We start from the raw sequence: 23,941 nt of genomic DNA, 5'->3' as shown, positions 1-23,941 counted from the left end.
GGCCGATGTGGGCCCGATGTTGTAAAACTCGATCTTATGGTGAAAATCTCTTAGTTTTACTTATATTAACATGTTGTGAAAGGCGTTTCATTTAAAAGTGATGGGAAGTGGGTTTTCCGCTCATATAAGTTAGACCCCGAAAGCAGAAATCTGCAGTTCATTTGGACGCCGTCCAGATACACTGTGTCAGAAAAAAAAATTAAGGCGTGTTTTTTGTATAACGAGGGTTGGGTCGTTACATAAATTAATGTAAAGAACATAGACACAAGGATTTATAGTGGTTCGGATGGATGTTAACTAATCCACCTTAATCCACTCCCCGATTACACTAAACGGGATTTCTTGCTTCACTAAGCACTTTTCTCCAAACCCGATGGAGATCTGATTTACAAGTCTTCAACTTCTTTGGTAGACAACAAATATAATCTTTATATCCCTTTGAAAGACCAACTCCAACCTAGCTCAACTTGTCTTCAACTAGGACAAGTATTAATCTTCAAATAAGAGTAATCAACTTCCTAAGTCCCTTTAAGGAAGTAGATCACTAAGCTAGCCTATGCTTCTACTAACTGAAGTTACAAGACTCATACACTTTGCAATGATAATCCTAAGACAATACTAGGATATACATCACACTAAGTAAACTCACAAGATAAATAATTTTGATTAGTAAGTTTACAACAACCAAATTCTATATCTATAAGATCATAGAATCTTCTCTTGCTTGATCACATTTGAGTAGTAATTAAAGCACTTGTGATCTCTAGAAATAAGCCTTTGAAATATGCAAGAGGGTCAACTTCAAATGCTCTTTAATGCTTGCTATTTATAGTGAGTTTTTAAAACTAGCCGTTGTCACACGGTCACCAGCACGGTCGACCGTGGTTCGACCGCGCGTACTCCACTCCAAAATATGTATCCGTTGTATAGCCGTTTGACTCAAATTTGAACACCACATTTTGGAATCTTTACTTCATCTAGCACCTGCAAAAGAAACCAAATATCCTATACAAGTACTATATGTATTAAGTGTGTGAGATTTGGTCTTATTGAGTGAAAATGACCTAACACTCCAAATGTAGTAAACCCAACTTTCTTGGAGAAGTGGCTTGATTGACATTTAGGGTAATCTCAGCTTTGGTCAAGACTTAGTTAGGTTCATTAATTCATTTGGGTCAATCCTAAAGACTAGTCAACATGTAATTAACTTCCTAGTTTCAATTAATCACAAGTCATATTCATTTTAAGACTAAGTAGAGATCAATTGAATGATGTCTTTCTAAATCAAACATTAAGTATATAAAGACATCAATGTTAAGTCATACTTGGACATGTTACACAATGTGTTACTTAGACAAGACCAAATAGATTATTGACCATTATTCTTTTGTGAACCATTTTACACTTAATTTATTGAAGTAAACTAGTTACTTGAATCCTAGTATTCTAACTAGTAACACATAGTAAGCATGTTAATCAAGTTGGCAAATTAACGAGTATTAAACACATTAGCAAATAGCAAGTAATACTCACACATAGCAAGAGATAGTTATTCTAAAATCAATCATATGAATGTTTGCACAACACTATGGTTTAAGCTTTAGCAAGCTTACTTGCAATATAACATATTGCATGATTAATGTGTAAGAACACATTAATGTTCAACACATGCACAAGGGAGGAGCAATATCTAGTTGGTACTTGGTGACTACAAGTCTTTACTTAAAAAATTGTTCTTCATTTTGCCTTAATTTGTCACTAAGTAATCTTTAATTGTAATCAGTGTTCTGGTGACATTAGCTTATGTGTATTGGTACTTGGCAGTGTTGTAAATCTCCCGAGATCTCTCCTAGATCTCCCCGATATCTCATTTTTAGAAGGCAACCGAGACGAGATGTTCATCTCCCGAGATTTCTTGATCAACGAGTTTAAACTTAGTCAAAGCCACGGTTTCTCAGATTTTCTTGCTAATTTGTAAGATTTTCTTGTAAAATTCATAATTTCTAAGATTTTCTCGCTCATTTCTCGGATTTTTTTGTAAAATCTCGTAAAAATGTATATAAATATACATATATTTATGTTTTTATGTATATTTTTATTAAAAAAAACTATAAAGTCAACGTAAGTCAACGTTCGAGATCTCCCCGAGATTATTCCGAGATGCCGAGATCTCCTTAAAAAAGTCCAAACGAGATCTCCGCGAGATCCGAATTCTCCAACCTTGGTACTTGGTGATCATCCTAAGAATATCTAGACAAGTTTTAAGATCACAAGTTATTGATTAATACTTATGTGTTATGTCTAATCATGGTTAATTTGTCATTAAGATGTAATTAAGCGTAATTAACCAAGATTAGTGTTTTTATGACCAAGACTCGGTTGAGTATGGAAAGGACATCTATTCTAAGCGTGTTGAGAAAGGTTTCATGAATTATAGATGTCGGGAAGTGGTCAAACTAAATTTGATCAAAAATGGTGACAGAGAATTCTGAAGTCGCACTACGGTTGACCATGGTGGCAGCCGTGCAACTTGTTTTCACAAAAGTGCGTTGAAGATTCAGTCTGGGCTTCTATGGCAAAGTATACGGTCGACCGTACTTTGACCGTGTACTTTAATGATCTTTATTTTCATTCTATAATTTTTGTTTGACTTGGTCATTTGCAAGATCAAGTATGGATTAGTGAACTTGCGTGTTTTATGTTAAGATGTCGATCATCACTTCTGCATATGTATGTGTCATCATCAAAACATATTCTTTGGTTAATCATCATACTTAACTTTGTCGGTTAGTCCATTAACCAACATTCAACCAACATTCTCCCCCTTTTTGATGATGACAAACATACAAGTGATGAGGTACATTTTGCTATAAATATGCAAGTGTTAACATCACTTATATCCATATTTCTCCCCCTTTTGTCGAAGCAAAAAGGTTAGCTCCCCCTAGAACTAAGATCGCCTTTAGAGCAAAGCTCCCCCTTAAATTGTGCACGATGGAAGATAATTATTAAAAACATAACAAGCACACATTTTAGTCATAGCAAACACGAAACATAGATATGCATATACGAAATTATGCATGGATAACATTGCAAAGCACCTCTAGATTTGTTCTACATGGGGCGAGAGGTGCTTGGTTATGAGGAGCCCCTTCCACAAACAAGGTTGTTCAGAAATCGTCGTAAGAGCTTGTGGGTTCGACGATTTTGACGGTGAAGAATGGACATTTGAGTGGAGTATAATAGTGTAATGAACTGGTCATCTTCAACACTATCATCGAATCCTGTAACACTCCAGGTAGGTGCGTTCTCACCTTCTGTTTCTTCGTTAAATGGTCTAACCGAATGATAATTGATTGGGAAGGTGGTTAGACCAACGGGATAAAGATCTTGAATACACAGTTGCGTGAAGAGTTTTGTCAGGTGTGCTCCATAAGGAAGGGAGATTGATTCATTGTACACCAACCCACTCATCCTCTTTGCCATGAAAAGTGCCATGTTGACTTGAATTCGGTGTTGGAGACACCAGAGTAAAGAGGCTTCACAGGCATGGACCTTTGTGGAGAGATTTTCCACCTTGCAGTAGATATTTTGGTTTATGACCTTGAGCCAAAGGTCAAACTTAGGTGATTGATGGGCCTTTGACAAAAGGTGTTGATAATGTCACCTTTTGTGACAAACTCGGGAAGACAATAAAGATATGGACTGTAGGTGAAGAATTCCACACCTTCATCAGGTACATGCATGAATTTTCCAAAGTCTTTGAGAGATATGGAAAACCCTTTATCAAACAACCGAAATTTGATGTTGTTTGGGAGAGTGAATTCATAGTTCGCATAGAATTCTCGAACTAGAGTGGAGTGAATGAGACCTCTTAAGGTTAAGAATGCGTCCCATTTTATGTGAGCAAAATTCTTGAGAAGGTCCTCAGGAAAGTGTTCAATAGTGACCACATAACCTTCGATAATTGGTCTAGTGCTAACCATTTATCGGTTGTGATTGATCATATCTCTTTCTTCTTGGGAGTTAGGAAAGTGATTATCAAAGGAGTCGGAAATGGAAGAAGACAAGTTAATCATGAAAGGATTGTTAGGGGACTTGTTTGTTTGACTCATTTTGAGTGAAGGGGTTGTAGTGAGTCTTGCATCATGATCTTATCAATTTAAAGGGAAAAATATGAGTCTTCATTTAATCTTTCATTCCCTTTTGAAGTAATTGAATCTTTTAAGGAATTGAATCATATTTAATTATGATGAATTGTGCTACTTTGTGTACTTTTAGATCAGATCCATTTAGGTTTGAAGGAGTCAATGTGCATTAATTCTTCAAAGAAAGAGAAAAGGTAGATTTTTCAGACTGCTGCACGGTCGACCGTGTGCTTGACCGTAGGAATTCTGAAGATATTTGTTTTTGTTCAACAAACTAGTGTTTGCCCAGATTAACTCATTGAAGCAAATATTATTCAAGAAATATTCAAATAGTCATAAGAACAAACATTCAATCACATAATGTATTACACCAGATAAACAAATTCAAACAACATTGTAAATTCATCTTCTTCTACTACTCCCTTCACCTCTACTTCTCACATCGTTGTTCCTCCGGCATGAGAAAGCTCTTTTCGCTTTCTTTGATAGCAATTGAATCTTGGATTGATACTTCTTTATCTTAGCTTGGTTCAGGTAGATTCGTTCTGCTTTTGACTCACGGTCCAAACCATAAAAAGGATCATCAGGTTCGTTTGGAAACTCTTCTTCATCACTGTCGAAGATTTCTTCTAGATTAATTTGTGAGTTGGTCATCGCTTCATAGACCCTTTCGATCTCGTTAGAGTCATCTTCGTCTTCACATCCCACCATGGTCAACGTATGACGATTGAATATTTGATTTATTGGATTGATGTGAATGTCATCCATTACTCTTAGTTTGTTAAACAACCTAGTGAGATGCATTCCATATGGAAGAGCTCTTGTTGAGTTCTTTGGTATATTGATCATTTGTATAGCCATAAAATAAGCCATATCAACTGGTTCTTGCATTTCCAGACATTAAAGGAGAGCCATTTGAACAGCATGAATGTGCGAGCGATTTCCCATTTACAATAAATATTGTAGTCGATCACTGTGTTCCATATGCGGAACTTCTTTCGCAAATGTTTGCCTAGTACACCCCGATTGATGATTTCTTCTCTTGGAGCATTGTCTTCACATAGTGTTTGAATAGCCATATCTCTATTAATGAAGTGTGGGAGATATAAAAGACTATGTCCTGTGTGGAAGAACCTTCGTCCATTTGTCAGAACTCCCAACAATTTTCCAAATTCGTGAAGGGGTATCTTTGTTCTTGTTGCTTTTAATCTAAAAGATACTGATCCATCAACATAAATGAAACTAGAGTAGAAGCTTCGAAAGAGTGATGGATATATGGGTCCATTCAGATCAAGAAATGCATTCCACTTTAAATCTGAGAAGGCTGCAACCATTTCAGGAAAATCTTCAACATCGACTCTTCTTCCTTCTGCTATTCTTCGATTACTCAATCTTTCTCTATTGAGTGTTGATCCATGTGGAGGGAAGTTGGATGAGCTTTCTCCTCGATTAGCCATTTCCTGCACAATGATACTTTCAATTAGTTCAAAGTATATATGTGTTTCAATTGTAGGCTACAAGTTTTGCAAACTTTAATTATCATCAACAGTTAAGCGTTTTGATGTTAATATTCTTCACATTTTCACTATTCATTAGTGTCAATGAGTTTGCAACTAGATTATGATTTTCATAAAGTTCATATGTGTTTTAGATTTTTGAGATCATCATTAACACATGTTTTGACATCTAACATTATCACACTCAATTTGCAACAATGTAGTTTATATCATATGAACAATGATTCTGTGAAAATCTAACCTAGATGTATAATGAACCCTAGAATTATCCAGAGTTAAATCAATGCATAGATAGGCATCACTACAATCGTTTCTAAGTTGTTCTCAAGAACAATTTTGATTGTTTGTATCAATTTGGATTTTGGGACATTCTAGTTAGGGTTTCTTCACAACATTAGTAAAGAGTTCATCATACAAACACAATTGAATGCTAGGAAAACATGGATTGATCATACCGAGAGTAGGAATTGAGATGGAAGGAATGAGTTGTTCTTCGGTGTGCGGTCGATCTCCTCAGCCGTGCAGAGAGTAATTGTTTGAATTGAGTTTGAGTGAAATGAAAAGTGAGAGCTTAATTCAATTTAAAACAGTGTCAGGCCGCGCACGGTCGAAGTACGGTCGACCGTGGCATTCGGGCTGGAGGAAAAGCTTCTAGACGATTGGAACAGGTTTCTACGGTCATGACTGCGGTCAGCCGTGCTTCAGCCGTGAATCTTCTGATGAAGAGTTTCTTCACTTCTTCTTCTTTTGAGCGCGTTTTGATGATCCTTAGGTTCTATAGAATACTTGAGGACAAGTTTTCTTTTCCTAACATTGAATGATCAAATCCTCCCGATGTTTCATCATCAATGACATGTAATATACTACATACTATATATATATATATATATATATATATATATATATATATATATATATATATATATATATATATATATATATATATATATAGTCATAATCAAGAGGGAAACACTTTTTAGGGGGGAAGGGGGAAGCAAATTATTTTTTTTTTTTCGTTTTTTGAAAAATCTTTGTTCACGAACATTATAGATTAGATGAAAATATGAACATTTAAAAAAGACACTTTGTGATGAATGTCATTATTTTGGCGGGAAAACACTCGAATAAAAAAATTAAAACATTCGATGCATTGAATGTTTTCCTGCTGAGTTTATTTGCATCGTTTTGTTTTCATCTTGTGTAAAGTATTTTTTTTGAATTTAGCCCGATTTAGAGTTTAGGGTTTTGGGTTTTGGGTTTTCGGGTTTACTCCGTAAACCCTCAATCCAAAACCCTAAACCCTAAACCCTAAACTCTAAACTGTTCGTGTTAAAATATTCAATCTAAACCCTAATTTCTAAACCCTGAACCCTAATTTCTAAACCCAAAACCCTAATTTCTAAACCCTAATAGCTAAACCCTAATTTATAATCACCTAATTTCTAAACTCTAATTTCTAAACCCTAATTTCTAACCCCTTAAAAAAAACTTAGCAGCAAAATATTCAATGCATTGAATGTTTTTATTTTTTTCTTCAAGCGTTTTCCCGCCAAAATAATGACATTCATCACAAAGTGTCTTTTTTAAATGTTCATATTTTCATTTAATCTATAATGTTCGTGAACAAAGTTTTTTCGAAAAACGAAAAAAAAATTACTTCCCCCCACTTCCCCCCATATATATATATATATATATATATATATATATATATATATATATATATATATATATATATATATATATATATATATATATATACATATCTATATTCAATTATACATATAGTATACACAAAACGCAACAACTTGTATTTAGCATGCAATTCATAGTTTCATTCAAACATACAATCCTAATACAAGTAAACTTCATTCAACATTCCTTTTGAAATCATTTCCAAATTTTTTTTTTTGCATTTGTATGAAAAACCTTTCATTTATTCAAAGTTCTTTGAGAAAGTTATTCTTTTAAGCATTTTGATCGTTGGTATTGGTTGATTTTAAGGTTACTCAATTCTTGACTTATCCCTTCCATTGAATTGCTAGTTTGGTCCATTTTTCCCATGTTCTCAATTTTCCTAATAATAGACAATGGACTTTGATTACATAATTTGTATTTACTAGAGTCGTGACACAAATTCATTTCAAGTTAATCTTTTGATGAATTACAAATAGTTGTCTTTTCAAGCTTTCTTTTCAAAAAGTTGTTTTCATCAATTAGAACTTTACTAAATTGCTTAACTTTGTGTAATTCTTTTTCTAAAAGTTTTACTTTGTCACGACTACTATCATATACAAATTTAATAATTTTGTAATCATCTAGCAATTCTTCATAATTAGATGGATAAAATACATGTACCTCATTGCAATACATGCTTGAGACATCATCTTCTTTGTAGGGAGATTCAACCTCTTCTTCACTTTAACCATCTTGATTTAAATGATTCCAAGAACCCATGAGGCAAAACTCTTCATCTCCATCCAAACCCTTTTCTTGAGTATCTTCCCAATCTCTATCAAGATCCCTAAGCTTCTTCAATTTCTCTCTTACTCTTTTACTCTTTAAACTCATAGAGTTTTCTTCTTCTTGAGAGCATAGTGAATCCCAACATTCCTTTAAATTTTCACATGAGATTATCTTCATTCTTTCTAGCATCAAATTGTTTCAAAACTTCATTGTCTTGAAATGTTGACTTCACTAGTCTTGAACTAGCTTGTGGAACAAAGTCTCCTACTTTGATTATCCTCCACAAGTAGTAATCCTTAGATTTGAGATGATCTTCAAATCTTGATTTCCACACAACAATATCTTCTATATCAAAGATTGGTGCTTCTTTCACCAATTCTTCCAAGTATCCCATAGTTTGAGTTGATTCGAGAATCGTTGACTCAAGTTTTTGCACAAAACGAATTTTGACACTTCCAAAAACGTTTAGAGAGCAATGATTTGAGCAACCGCTCTGATACCAATTGTAAGTAACTAGAGGTTGAAACGTTTTTAACACTTTTTCGATTGATCACTAAATTTGAGTAACTATGATCAACCAATTCAACTCAAACTTGATGTGTGTGGTGTATATGTTCAAAATAATAAGTAAAGTAATATAAAGAACATAGACACAATGATTTATAGTGGTTCGGGTGGATGTTAACTAATCCACCTTAATCCACTCCCCGATTACACTAATCGGGATTTCTTGCTTCACTAAGCACTTTTCTCTAAACCCGGCGGAGATTCGATTTACAAGTTTTCAACTTCTTTGGTAGACAACAAACCTAATCTTTCTATCCCTTTGAAAGACCAACTCCAACCTAGCTCAACTTGTCTTCAACTTGGACAAGTATTAATCTTCAAATAAGATTAATCAACTTCCTAAGTCCCTTTAAAGAAGTAGATCACTAAGCTAGCCTATGCTTCTACTAATTGAAGTTACAAGACTCATACACTTTGCAATGATAATCCTAAGACAATACTAGGATATACATCACACTAAGTAAACTCACAAGATAAATAATTTTGATTAGTAAGTTTACAATAATCAAATTCTATATCTATAAGATCATAGAATCTTCTCTTGCTTGATCACATTTGAGTAGTAATTAAAGCACTTGTGATCTCTGAAAATAAGCCTTTGAAATATGCAAGAGGGTCAACTTCAAATGCTCTTCAATGCTTGCTATTTGGTGAGATTCAAAAACTAGCCGTTGTCACACGGTCACCAGCACGGTCAACCGTGGTTCGACCGCGCGTACTCCAGTCCAAAATATGTATCCGTTGTATAGTCGTTTGACTCATATTTGAACACCACATTTTGGAATCTTTACTTCATCTAGCACCTGCAAAAGAAACCCAATATCCTATACAAGTATTATATGTATTAAATGTGTGAGATTTGGTCTTATTGAGTGAAAATGACCTAACACTCCAAATGTGGTAAACCCAACATTCTTGAAGAAGTGTCTTGATTGACATTTAGGGTAATCTCAGTTTTGGTCAAGACTTAGTTAGGTTCATTAATGCATTTGTTCAATCCTAAAGACTAGTCAACATGTCATTAACTTCTTAGTTTTAATTAATCACAAGTCATATTCATTTTAAGACTAAGTAGATATCAATTGAATGATGTCTTTCTAAATCAAACATTAAGTGTATAAAGACATCAATGTTAAGACATACTTGGACATGTTACACAATGTGTTACTTAGACAAGACCAAATAGATTATTTACCATTATTCTTTTGTGAACCATTTTACACTTAATTAATTGAAGTTTACTTGAATCCTAGTATTCTAACTAGTAACACATAGCAAGCATGTTAATCAAGTTGGAAAATTAATGAGTATTAAACACATTAGCAAGTAGCAAGTAATACTCACACATAGCAAGAGATAGTTATTTTAAAATCAATCATATGGATGTTTGCACAACACTATGGTTTAAGCTTTAGCAAGCTTACTTGCAATATAACATATTGCATGATTAATGTGTAAGCACACATTAATGTCCAACACATGCACAAGGGAAGAGCAATCTCTAGTTGGAAATTGGTGACCATCCTAAATGTATCTAAGTGTATTTTAGGATTACAAGTCTTTACTTAAAAATATTGTTCTTCATTTAGCCTTCATTTGTCACTAAGTAATCTTTAATTGTAATTAGTGTTCTAGTGACATTAGCTTATGTGTGTTGGTACTTGGTGATCATTCTAAGAATGTCTAGACAAGTTTTAAGATCACAAGTTATTGAATAACACTTATGTGTTATGCCTAATCATAGTTAATTTGTCATTAAAATGTAATTAAGCGTAATTAATCAAGATTAGTATTTTTATGACCAAGACTCAGTTGAGTATGGAAAGGGCATCTATTCTAAGCGTGTTGAGAAAGGATTCATGAATTATAGATGTCGGGAAGTGGTCAAACTAAATTTGATCAAAAATGGTGACAGAGAATTCTGCGGTCGCACTACGGTTGACCGTGGTGGCAGCCGTGCAACTTGTTTTCACAAAACTGCGTTGCAGATTCAGTCTGGGCTTCTACGGCTAAGTATACGGTCGACCGTACTTTGACCGTGTACTTTAATGATCTTTATTTTCATTCTATAAGTTTTGTTTGACTTGGTCATTTGCAAGATCAAGTATGAATTAGTGAACTTGCATGTTTTATGTTAAGATGTCGATCATCACTTATGCATATGTATGTGTTATCATCAAAACATATTCTTTGGTTAATCATCATACTTAACTTTGTCGGTTAGTCCATTAATCAACATTCAATCAACACGATCGTTAGTCAAAAATACACGATTGGTCCTCAAACTTTCTTAAAAATTGCACCAAAAGTCTATAACTGCTACTGTTTGTTCATACCTTCATCAACCTCATGAACTTGAAACTCAAATTCTTAATTGATCATCTTCAACAAACATTCATTATAGATTCGTGATTCTCGTTGGATATCTAACACTCGTTGATCACCTAATGAAAACCCGAATAGTGAAACATGTTTTGAAGAATCGAAAAAGGTGGGCTGTGATGAACTACCAAATATTAATCTTAATGAAAACCCGAATTTAAAGGATATATTTAGGGTCGATTCTTTTCGTCGTCTACCCAGTCGGGCCCTTATCCGCAAGAGCCAACGAAGTTCCGGATCTTCCGATGCTACTTCATTTCGATGTTTGGAAAAAATGTACTAATGGAAATCAAAAGAGCTGCAGCAACTAAAATCGAAACTTTGACAATAGTTCAGGAGGTGGTAAGGAAGAAATTAGTGCTTAGCGCATTTGAAATACTCAATCACCCAATTAATCCAAACGTGTTAGCCGAAGAGAAGAAATTATTAGAGACTTTTAAGAAAGCAGTAGGTACTTGCGTAAAACATAACAAACAACAAGACTAAGACAATGATTAGGATTAGTTTGTGTTTTAATTTATGTTTTAAATCTATCTGAATGCTTTAATTTTCGTTTGTTTGTGAGTTTTATAATTTTAAAATAATGTAATCATATTTGTGTTAATTAAGGAAAATGTTATTTTAGTTAAAATGAATAAAAAATATATTAATTAATAACGTGAAAGTTAAGAGAACAAAATGTTAGTTATGATCAAATTTGCAAAAAAAAAAAAAAAAAAAAGCCGAGGCTGCTGTCGCAACGGATTTAATTGTGTACCGTCGCAACGGATCTAAAAACGGGTAAAAACGGTCTACGTTAAAACAACCGACAACAACGGTAAAAATGGTCAACTTCAAAAAACGTTCGAGACGGGGTCGAAGCAGATTTTGACCAATGTTGACTTTTAATATATTTTTAAACATAACCATTATTTCAAATTAAAGACAAATATTTGAAATTAAACATACATTTTAATTACAAATTTATGTCTGATATGTTAATGTTTAAAATATATATAAAAAATTAATTTCGATTAACATCCGTCTCGATTTCGTCTTGACCGTTGCGACGTTTTAAGGTCCTAATCATGCAAGTTTTATAACTTTGGTTATGGTTGCGAAAATTTAGTTATATGAATCAACTATGAAATTTTGTTGTTAACGTGATCATGATTAGACCATTTGAAACGCACCATCTTCAACGGCGTTGGTGCCTATGTGGCAGGCCGGAAACGCCAACAATCGGCCGTATCCCGGCGTTGGCCACTCGCGTTTTTCCGGCGTTGGGGAGACTCCAACAGAGGCTACAACGGACGTTGGATCGACGTGTACATTTTTGTTTGGTGCTGAGATTTGACCAAAACTCCATAGTTGCAGATATATTTTGTGATTTTAGGAAGAAAATAAAATTTACAGGTATGAAATTTTTAGGTTGTGGGAGTAATTTGGGGAAGAAGAGTCGTGGGAGTAATTTGGGGAAGAAGAAAACAATTTATCAATTTTTAAGTTAAGTCCCTCAACTAATATATAGATTCTATTATAACCCTTTAAAAAATAATAGTATGTATTATGTCAAGTATTCAATCTCAAACTTGTAAATAACTAGATATTTTTTTAACTAGTCTTCTTTTGTAATAAATATAGATATATAAAATAGCTGTTTATTGTAATTAAAAAATATTTTTAAAATATAAATATAATCATATTAATAATAAAAATAATATAAAACAATTAAATAAAACACAAAAATACAAAATTAAATGCCACATCAGCATTCCACTACCACAACACGAACTCACAACACGAACTCTACTCCACTCAATAACTCAACACGTCCTAGTCATAAAAAAAGTACAAAAAATGCACAACACGAACTCACAACACGAGTTATCAATACAAATGGTCTTATACGGAGTATTTGTTTTCTTTTGGGTTCATATTAAATTAAATGGATTATGGATTATTGGATTATTACAATTAAGAAAAACAAATGATCTGTCAATTGTCAATTGTAATTTTAATGTTGAACATTGAATTAGCCATGCTGAATGTCTACAGTATGACTTCCTAAACTCCCACATCTCCCCACTCAAACAATGGAGTAGAGTCGACTAGTCGACTAGTCTTGATCTGTTACGTAAAAAATCACTAGTAGGCTTTTTATTTTATATACATATAAAAATAAAAAATAAAAATATAAAAAACTACTGTATCTTAAAATAACCACACATCCTGCTCTCTTTCATATTCCAAATCACAATCTCTAGTCGCCAGCTGCATCTGCTCCTGCTATATATTTACTCCGTATATCCCACTGTCTGTCGTTTACTGCTCTTTTTTTTTTTTTTTTTTTTTTTTTTTTTTTTTTTTTATCAGTTCAAACTTGAATAAAAATATCTCATCTGCCTCATTTCAATGGACTTTCATCTTCATCATCATGAAGATTCTTCTTCTTCTTCTTCACTTGCTCTTCCCCTGTTTTCTTCTGAACCGACTTCTTCATCCTCCATTAAATCCTCCAGTAAGTCCTTTTTGTTGTTTATACAAACAAGATACTTATATGGGTTAAAAAGTGCATGCTCAACTTACACTCCCATGTAACATTTTTTTATCTTTCTTGTTTTTAAAACTATAATTAGATGCGGCATTTATAATCGTCAACAAAGTACTGTAGTAACATATATTAAAAAAAAACAAATGTGTATGTATAGATCATAATATATGTAACTTTTAGGTAACAAATATTTTTGCAATAAAGATTGGATTTTTATTCTTGGGTATGAATCCTTTTTTAGTTCATGGATGAGAAAGTTTGACAAAATAATGTATTTTGCTAGAAGGTTGGAATTTTTTTTTTTTTTTTTTTAATATTGTTGTTACTAATATTTGAGTGTGTGTGTGTGTATGTGTGTGTGTGTGTGTTAAAGAAGATATGATGCAAGGAGCAAGTGGCTACTTCAGCATATGTCAATGGCAAGAACTTGAAGTTCAAGCTTTAATATACAGACACATGCTTACTGCTTCACCCATTCCTCAACAGCTTTTACACCTTTTACTCAACTCATCATCATCATCATCATCATCATCATCATCATCATCATCATCTAACTCCATAACAAACATCAACTCTACTTTTTACCCTCTTTCCAACATCCCACCTTGTAAGTCACTCCTAAAATCTACTATTTCTGTATAAATTAGGTGAACTTTTAATACTTATTAGATGTAACATTTTTTTTTATTTTAAAAATCACATTTTGAAAAAGTACACAATAGATCATATGGAATGATATCCTTATATTTCTTATATCTTTTGAAATTTTTTTGTTTCTTGAAGTGTACCAAAGTACAGGAGGGTATTGGGGAAAAGGTGGAATGGATTTAGAACCAGGAAGGTGTAGAAGAACTGATGGTAAAAAATGGAGGTGCTCAAGAGATGTTGTTATTGGCCATAAATACTGTGAACGCCATGTCAACCGTGGCAGAAACCGTTCAAGAAAGCCTGTGGAAGCTGTCCCCACACCAACAACAACCACCAATCACAGTAGTACAGCTGGAAGTCAACCGTTTGCAACGTTGACTAGTGCTAGTGGTGGTGGTGGTGGTGGTTCTGGTTCTGGGCATTCTCCATTTTTTGATCAACTTCATCATAATCAAAGGTACATAATTTAATGTTTATTATTACTGTAAAGTTTTGACCTTTTTGGCCTACATTGCATATATTGTTTGTACGGTACAAGTGAAAGAGACAAGTCTTTATTGGTATTTTAAATGCGCATGTTAAAAGTTGCTAGGTAAACTACAGTGAAAGTTCCTGTTGGTTGTTTTGTATTTTTCACTTTTTTTTTTTTTTTCATTCAGTCATTTTTGTAGAAAAAAGTTTCTTTTTAAAGGTCTATTTTACCCTTAATTGGTTTACTAGCATTTTTTGATATCATTTGAGAAGTCTATTACGGAGTTATTGTTGGATTGTTGCTTAAATACCAATAAGGTTACACTGTATTTTTTATTTGGGTAAGTGAGGAAAATTTTTTATCAACGAACACATTGACTTTTCCATAGAAGGTGAAATTTCGGGTAATCAAAACGTACCAAACAATTAATATAAATTAATATAGTTGAAAATATATGTTTAGGTCAGATGGATGTATGTATGTGTAGATTGAATTGGATTCATTCCATGGAGTGTTTGCAAGCATGTGAAAATTTAATACTCCGTATATGTGTATTATTGAATATATGATGTGTCATAAGTCAGAACCTGACAATTTCATTAGATCTTTGCACCATGTTTGAATAAATCTTATGTTTTATTATTATATTATAATATTATATATATATATATTATATATATACGGAGTATTTATATTTATATTTGCTTTAAAAGATGGACTTTATTTTCAGTACATATTTGAGCAAAAATATTAATTAAGATCTTACAAATGTGAACACCTTGACAAAAACTTATGCACATAGTGGCCTTTGTAGCCTACTCTACACGTTAGCACATTCCCCTTCTTGTGTTTAACCTTCAATACAAATACAATCGATATTCAATAACACATAAAACACTCAATTTTCATTTTCATATAAACAGAAAATGAAAAATGAAATAAATTGAAATGAAATTGATAGGAGTAATATATAAAAGGAGTAAAAGATTTACCACAGATATGTGTATTGATTATAGTTTGGATTTTTTAGGCTTTTAGTGGGTCTCATGTTGTAGATGTGGACAAAACGCATGGGTCCCATGTTTGAAGTCTTTGGAAAAGGTGTTAGGAATCTGGGGTCAAATCTGGTGTGAAACTCACCCCAGCCACTCATATTTGCACTGTACTATCAGCCTGCTCTACTAATTTCCCTTCTGTTTATTTCTAATTTACTCACTGGCATACACACCTACTTCTCACTTTTATATGGGCAGTGATATCTACACAACCAATTTTTACAAATACACAACCAAACATGCTTTACAGTGTTGTACTGTACAACACTGTAAAACATGTTTGGTTGTGTATGTGTAAAAATTGGTTGTGTATATATCATCACCCCTTTTATATACACACTATTTTGTACTACGTGTTTTCAATAAATTAAATTGAATACGGAGTACTTTTTTTTTTGTTTATTTCTAAGGATAAAAAATATTTCTATTTCTATTTTCTGTATTCTATAATCTATATACAGAGACAAGGCATTGCAGTATGTAGTAATTTAACCATATTAATAGTTTACTTAAAACTATATTATTTTTTCGTAAAATAAAATCACTTGTGAAGATTATGGATAACAAGTGACAAGCATATAATGTATTAGCTCAATTTATTAGGCTAATATTAGCTCAAGTGACAAGCATATATCATATGCTTGATTAGAGTAATATCCATATGCCTTTTGGTATGGTACCGCCTTCTAGATACGAGCCTCACCAGGATCCTCTATTGTACTTTTTGTTGAACTCGTTTTCTTTTCGAAAATGTTTATGATGTTATATAATGTTCTCGTTATTTTTGCCAATAAATACATAAATAAATAAATAAATAATATGTCTTTTGTTATTCTCAGGACTTCAAAATCTACTATTGACAAGAATGCATATGGATTTTCGCAAGGCAAATTATTAGAAAACGACAACAGATCATCAAGTGATCGAGTTCTTCGACCTTTTTTTGATGATTGGCCAAGAACTGATCAAGATCAAGAATTGCTAGCTACAAGCCTGTCCATTTCAGTACCCGGAGATACATCTTCTGATTTCTCGTTGAAACTTTCATCTGGAAACAATGAAACGGGCCATCGTGGGGAACAAATCGATAGTGAACGAGAACGTGGCCCATCAAACTGGGGCATGTTGTGGGGAACACATCATGCAGGTTCAATGGGTGGGCCTCTTGCTGAAGCGTTGAGATCATCTTCAACGTCTAACTCGTCATCACCAACGAGTGTTTTACATCAGTTGCAACGCGGTTCTACTACTACTTCTGAGACTAGTTATGTTAGCACTTGATTGCATTGTGTTTTATTTTTTTTATTTGATTACGTGTTTGCTGTATTGTGATGATGTACACCTTGTCAAGAATTGTCCTGGCTCTAACTATACAACATTGTTTGTTATGTTCGGTTTGTATGTATTGTGATAGTGCAACCGTACAGGAACTTAAGCGAAAAAGAATTATTTCGCCACTACTCAGCTAATTCGAAACTGTCCTTCCTTTCAACCTCATTTACATTATATAGTGAAAGCTACAACAAAGACAAATAGTCAACAATGCCTACAAAAATAATTATTTCGACCTAAAAAGGCTCGAATTCCAAGTGCCTTTCAGCAGATCCGTTGTAGTTTAAATATTTTTTCGCATTCTGCAAACATTCATATTCATCCTCTCCAATATCATAATCCTCGGGCACTTCTGGCTGAGTAGCACACCGTATCAGAGCCCAATTCAAACCATCAAAGAACGGGTGTTGTTTAATCTCTGCAGCCCCTTTTTTTTTTTTTTACCCCAATCGGTTTTCAGGCTCCTTTATAAACAACCCTTTGATAAGATCTCGTGCTTGGAAACTAACGAGCGGTGTGTCAGGAAAATTAACGCTTTATATAACCAAATTTGCTAACGTCACATCGTTTCCCGAACCTTTAAAAGGAGTCGTTCCATACAAAAGCTCGTAAAGAAAAATCCCAAACGTCCACCAATCAACAACACTTCCATGACCATCTCCTTTGATGATTCCCGGCGCAAGATACTCGTGGGCGGTGGGTCCCAACAAATGAGTTGGATCGGGCTTCTGTCGGCTCAGCTACAAGCTGGGGTAATGATCTGGGTAATGTAGCAGGGGCGAGTTTTCTTTTTTTTTTTGGTTCTGCGTATTTTAGGGTGAAACATAAGACTTGACATGTGGGTTTAATGCAGAATGGACCGATGCAGTTGGACCACGCACACGGGGCTTGACATTCTTGGAGGGTCGATCGTACCTGATGAAGGTGATTGCAGGAGAGTGGGATTCACAGAACAATGAAGAGAAAGATCGAAGTCTGTGAGCATTATGTGACCATCCTGTCGTACTAGAATGTTTTCTGGTTTTAGATCCCGGTATATAATTCCGAGCATATGCAAGTATTCCAAAGCTAGAAAGACTACAGCAACGTCGAATCAGTAAATTACATTTAATCTAAGTTGGTACATATATGAAGTTATTCAGGATTACCCTTGCTGTTTCCAACCCATACCTGGCCACCACTAAATATTCGACCTAGACAGGATTCGAACCTGGGACCAAGGTTGCAAAATACGTGAGACGGGGTCGAGACGGTCGGGTCCTAAAAAGGTCGACACGTTCGAGACGGGGTCGAGACGGGGGTCGAGACGGACGTTGACCAAAGTTGACTTTTAAATATATAAGTATAAAAATGCTTATATGTATACATATTTTAAAGCTAAAAACTTTAATTAATTAATTTATACCGATAATTGCTATCATCGTTAATTTAATACAAAAAATTCAAACTAAAATACGATATATTTTACCGATTTTATCGATTTTCTCCCTTTTCTGAATGTTGACCGACTTTGACTCGATTTTTTTCAACTTTAACCCGAATTTTGATCGTTGACTGTCATATTAGACGGTTTTCTACGAGACGGGACGGACTAGTCATCAAACCGTCGAGACGGGCGTCGAGACGGCTCGAGACCGGGTGTTTTGCAACAGTGCCTGGGACCTCTCACAAGGCACTCAAACCCCAACCACTGGGCTATTTAGTGATGTTTTTTTCTTCAGATGTACAGAATATAAGTTTATTCTAAAGCAACTATAATGACGGATCGATGGCCAAACAACAACACAACTCAAATGGACCCGTTAAAAAAAAAAAAACTGACCCATTTTGGTTCGACCCGTTTGGACCCAAACCCAATTGCCAGGTATACTTATATATAAGAAAATGGGTCAAAATCACCACCTTACAGCCCACATATAAGTTACACACCAACACTGCAGAAAATATCTTATAGAGGAAACTTAATATGGATAACGATATGACAAAAATGGAGTTAACAAATGCATGATGAGTTCGACCGTACCTTGCTCCTTGTTGGTCAAAATATCTTCCTGCAGGTTGCTTCTGTCGAAGTACATGCAAATCGCCACCTGGACAATACTCCATAACTAGACAAGAAAAGCTCTCCGATACAAAATGAGCATAAAGAGTTGGAAGAAACGGATGATCAAGACATCTCAAAATCTCATGCGCGTTGACATATGAGGTCAATTACCAATGCTACACCTGCTCATATTGCTCTATCTTCACTAATGCTTGTGCTACTACTATATTCACCAATGCTGCTGTTCGAACTTTGTGTAAACTCTGATTTATCTCCACTTTTTGATATCGTGTTAATGTATGCTATAAACTCATTTGTACCACAACCATTGTTCCTCTTGAGAAAATCGACGTCAGCACCAGTACTTGTACAAGGAAGTGGGTCCCGTTCCTTTTGCGCATCTTTCAAAGCACAATGACATCTTTGGCATACCGAAGTATCATTCTTCTTCAAGACGTATTTGTTCTTGATTACCGTCTTTACAACCGCCCTTTGAGAACCTCGTTTTGACTTTCCTAACTTACTGCTGCTAACAGAAGTAACTGAAGGCACGTTTTGCAGCTTCCCTTTTCGCCTTAACTTCATCGTTGGTTTATTTTCTGCAAAAATTGGCTTATCTTCAGAACCAATTATAACTGACTTCAACGACTCATCAACAGCATTACTACAAGATCTTAAACTCAGAGAAATGACCCCTTTTACAATCAGTGACGAATCATACCCACTTTCTGGTTCTTGTAAAATTTTATTCAACCGAACTGTGGGCCCCACTTTTTTCGTACACTCCCTACTATCATACGACTTCATCTTGGGCTCTTGCAAATACTGAGAACTCGATGTGCTTGCTTCAGCAATGACAACTTTGACCTCCTCAATTTCAGATGCCGATGTACTAGTTTCATTCACGTTAACGGATCTGTACAGCCGTTTCATGCCAGCCAGTTCTGATGCCTGCGAAATGAAAAGTCCCCTTAACGTCTGCTTCAACGCCACGTGTTCCGAGTTTCCAATTCCAGATAAATATAATGTACTCATCTTCATCGGTTTCTTCGATTGATTTTTTCTTGGTGTTGTGCCACATGATTCATCATAATGGGTCAAACTGATAGTTTCCAGCCATAATTCAGCTTCACCTTCTAGATGTCGTAATCAAGATTTGTTTCTAGATATTCAAAGAAGGCTTCCGTATGACAACTCATACGGAAGTAGCAAAGTTGAATACGATGACGGCCGCTCACCTTCTCCGTTCACACCATTCCACCACCACCAAAGTTTTAGTATAAATAGAGGTTGAAATTTCAATTGTAAATCATCCCAAAATCACTCAGAGAAGTGTAATCACAACCTAGATAGTGTGTGTGAGTTTGAGAGTTTTTTAGAGTTTTGTAATACTCGTGTAATCTATTCTTGTGAGTAATAGAGTTATTTTCTCTCAAATTTGTATCTCCCAACGTCCAGGAAATCCTCTCTTCCTAACAAGTGGTATCAAGAGCTTGGTTAGAGACGTTGGTTGAATTTTTGGGCCTTCTGAAGTTTTCTCAAAATTCAATTTTGAGTGTACCATTGGATTCGTCTCGTCGAACCGAGTCCAACGCAAAAAATGGCGACTTAAACGGAGTTATAACGAACCCAGAAAACGCGGTCAAAGTTTGGTCAACTCGCCGGAGAAGACGACCGGTGCCGGAATTTTCGCCGGAGAAGACGATCACTGTAGCAACTCACTGTAGCAGCTGGCGGTACTGTAGCAAGTTCCTGTAGCACTACTGTAGCAGTACTGTAGCAATTCTGAAATTTTACAATTTGGTTCCTGAAATTTTCAGAATTTCATTTTTGGTCCCTGAAATTTATAACAAATTATAATTTTGCCCCGTAAGTAAAATTTAAGCCGCGAAGTGTCTATTCCACCATTTTCAACCGTTCCGGACGTAACGGTGATATCTGTTTTCTACAATTCAACCCCATTTGTGTTGAAAAATTATTTGTAAGGTGATAATGTATATAGAAGAGTCAACATCATCTTCGGGAGCTATGATTATGCTCACAGCCACAAATTACACGCTGTGAAAACCTCGGATGGAAGATCTCTTCAGCTGTAAGGATTTGTTCGATCCTATTGAATTGAAGGGTATAAATCCTGATTCTGCCAAAGAGAAAGAGTGGAAGAAATCAAACCGAAAAACTATTGGTCAGATCCGTCAATGGATTGATCATAGTGTCTTCCACCATGTTGCACAAGAGACAGATGCAAATGCCCTCTGGAAAAAGTTGGAGGACATGTACCAGGCCAAGACTGCTCTGAATAAAGCCCTGTTGATGAGGCGTTTAGTCAACATGAAGCTTAAAAGTGGAACTTCAGTTGTCGAGCATACCAGTGAGTTCTAGAACTTGGTCAACCAGTTATCGTCTGTAGAGATGCTGCTTGGCGATGAAGTTCAGGCGCTACTGCTACTTAGTTCCCTTCCCGATAGTTGGGAAACGCTGGTAGTAACACTCAGCAACTCAGCCCCGAATGGCAAACTTACCATGTCAATGGTCAAGGATGCCCTATTCAGTGAAGAGGCAAGGAGAAAAGACATGGGCACAGATCATACCCATGCCTTTGTCACAGAGAATCGGGGAAGACAGCGAATGAGTAGCAAAAATAAATGGAGAGGCAGAAGAAAGAGCAGGGGCAGGTCAGCTGATGGCAGAAAACCAACATATAAATGTCATCATTGTGGATTAGAGGGACATATGAAGAAGAACTGCTATAGATTAAAAGAGGAACAAGGTCAAAGCAGTTCACAGCCGAAGAATAAAGGTGGAGAAACATTAGTGACTATCCCTGGTGATGTAGCTTATTGTTCAACCCATGATGAGACATGCCTTCACGTCTCACGAGAAGAAACAGAATGGGTGGTAGATACTGCAGCTTCCTACCACGTGACTCCATATAAGGAATACTTCACAACATACAAAGCTGGTGACTTGGGAGCTGTGAATATGGGAAATTCCAGTTCCGCTGAGATTGTCGGAATTGGTGATGTCAAGATAAAGACAAGTTCCAGGAGCACAATCACTTTGAAGGATGTCCGCCATGTGCCAGATCTTTGACTGAATTTACTTTTCGGAGTAGCTCTCGACAAACAGGGCTATGATAGTCATTTCAGTAAAGGCACATGGAAATTGTCAAGAGGCGCTATGATAGTCGCTCGAGGACACATTTGTGGCACACTATACAAAACTCATGTGAAGATCTGCATAGACAATATTAATGTTGCAGAAAAGGAGGCTTCACAAAATTTATGGCACCAGAGACTCGGTCACATGAGTGAGAAAGGGTTGTCTACCCTAATAAAGAAGGAGCTTATCAATGTAGACAAGGATGCTGAGCTAGATCCTTGCAATCATTGTCTGTTTGGTAAGCAGCATAGAGTCTCGTTTAATTCATCTTCAACGAGAAAATCAGAGTTACTCAGTCTGGTACACTCTGATGTTTGCGGTCCCTTAGAGGTTGAATCAATTGGCGGCAATCGATACTTTCTGATGTTTATCGATGATACTTCTTGAAAGATGTAGGTATATTTCTTGCGGACGAAGGACCAGGTGTTCGATTACTTCAAACAGTTCCATGTCACGGTAGAACGTGAGACAGGAAAGAAGTTAAAGTGTCTTCGATCTGACAACGGCGGTGAATACTCTTCCAGGCAGTTCGATGCCTATTGCAGATCATATGGCATCCGACATGAGAAGACGGACCCACGTACCCCTCAATATAATGGTATAGCAGAAAGAATGAACCGAACAATCATGGAACGTGTTCGGAGCGTGCTCAGTATGGCTAAGCTACCAAAGCCATTCTGGGGAGAAGCAGTCAGAGCTGCATGTTACTTGATCAACCGATCTCCATTAGTACCACTGAATTTTGAAGTTCCGAAGAAACTTTGGTCTGAAAAGGATCTATCATACTCTCACTTAAGAGTATTTGGTTGTTTGGCGTACGCACATGTATCCAAGGAGCTCAGCAGAAGCTGGATGCAAGGACCACTCCATGCATATTCATAGGCTATGGAGATGAAGAATTTAGATACAGATTATGGGATCCAAAGGAGAAAAAGGTGATCAGAAGTAGGGACGTAGTGTTCCATGAAAGCCAGACAATAGAAGATATTGAAAAGCCCACAATATCTCAGAAATCAAATGTTGCTGCTCAGGTGCCAGAGGCAACAACGGAATCATTCATGAGAAATGAATATACAGTGCAAGATGAAATACCAGAAGTAGAAGATAATGAGGAAAATGACGGTGTTGAGCAGGGGGAGCCACAACCCCATCTGCCAGACGTTCTAGGACCATTACAAGGCGAAGATGATGGTGGATCTCCTCAGTATATTCCAGAAGTTCAAAGATCTGAACGAGGTCGGATTCCATCGAGTAGATATCCGGAATCCGAATACCTTCTACTTACTGAAGATGGAGAACCAGAGAGTTTTCATGAAGCAGTAGCTCATAAGGATAAAGAAAAATGGTTGCTCGCAATGCAGGATGAGATGGATTCTCTGTATAAAAATCAAACTTATGAGATTGTAGAACTTCCACGCGGGAAGAAGGCACTGAAAAATAAATGGGTGTTTAAGCTGAAAAAGGATGGTAGTGGAAAAGTGGTGAAATACAAAGCACGGCTTTTAGTCAAAGGATTCCAACAGAAGAAAGGGATTGATTTTGATGAGATATTTTCACCAGTAGTCAAGATGACTTCAATTAGAGTCATACTTGGATTGGTCGCAAGTATGAACTTGGA

At 35.6% G+C, this 23,941-nt stretch overlaps 2 pseudogenes; one reads left to right on the top strand and one right to left on the bottom strand.

The window, feature by feature from the left end:
• Positions 1-13,471: 13,471 nt before the first annotated feature.
• LOC139851404 (growth-regulating factor 3-like) lies at positions 13,472-17,066 on the top strand (annotated as a pseudogene).
• A 287-nt stretch (positions 17,067-17,353) lies between these two features.
• On the bottom strand, positions 17,354-20,196 carry LOC139855096 (serine/threonine-protein kinase KIPK1-like; annotated as a pseudogene).
• Between the last annotated feature and the right edge of the window lie 3,745 nt (positions 20,197-23,941).

This window comes from Rutidosis leptorrhynchoides, chromosome 6 (assembly GCF_046630445.1).
Source record: "Rutidosis leptorrhynchoides isolate AG116_Rl617_1_P2 chromosome 6, CSIRO_AGI_Rlap_v1, whole genome shotgun sequence".
NCBI lineage: Eukaryota > Viridiplantae > Streptophyta > Magnoliopsida > Asterales > Asteraceae > Rutidosis > Rutidosis leptorrhynchoides.
This window is presented reverse-complemented; position numbering and strand designations above follow the sequence as displayed.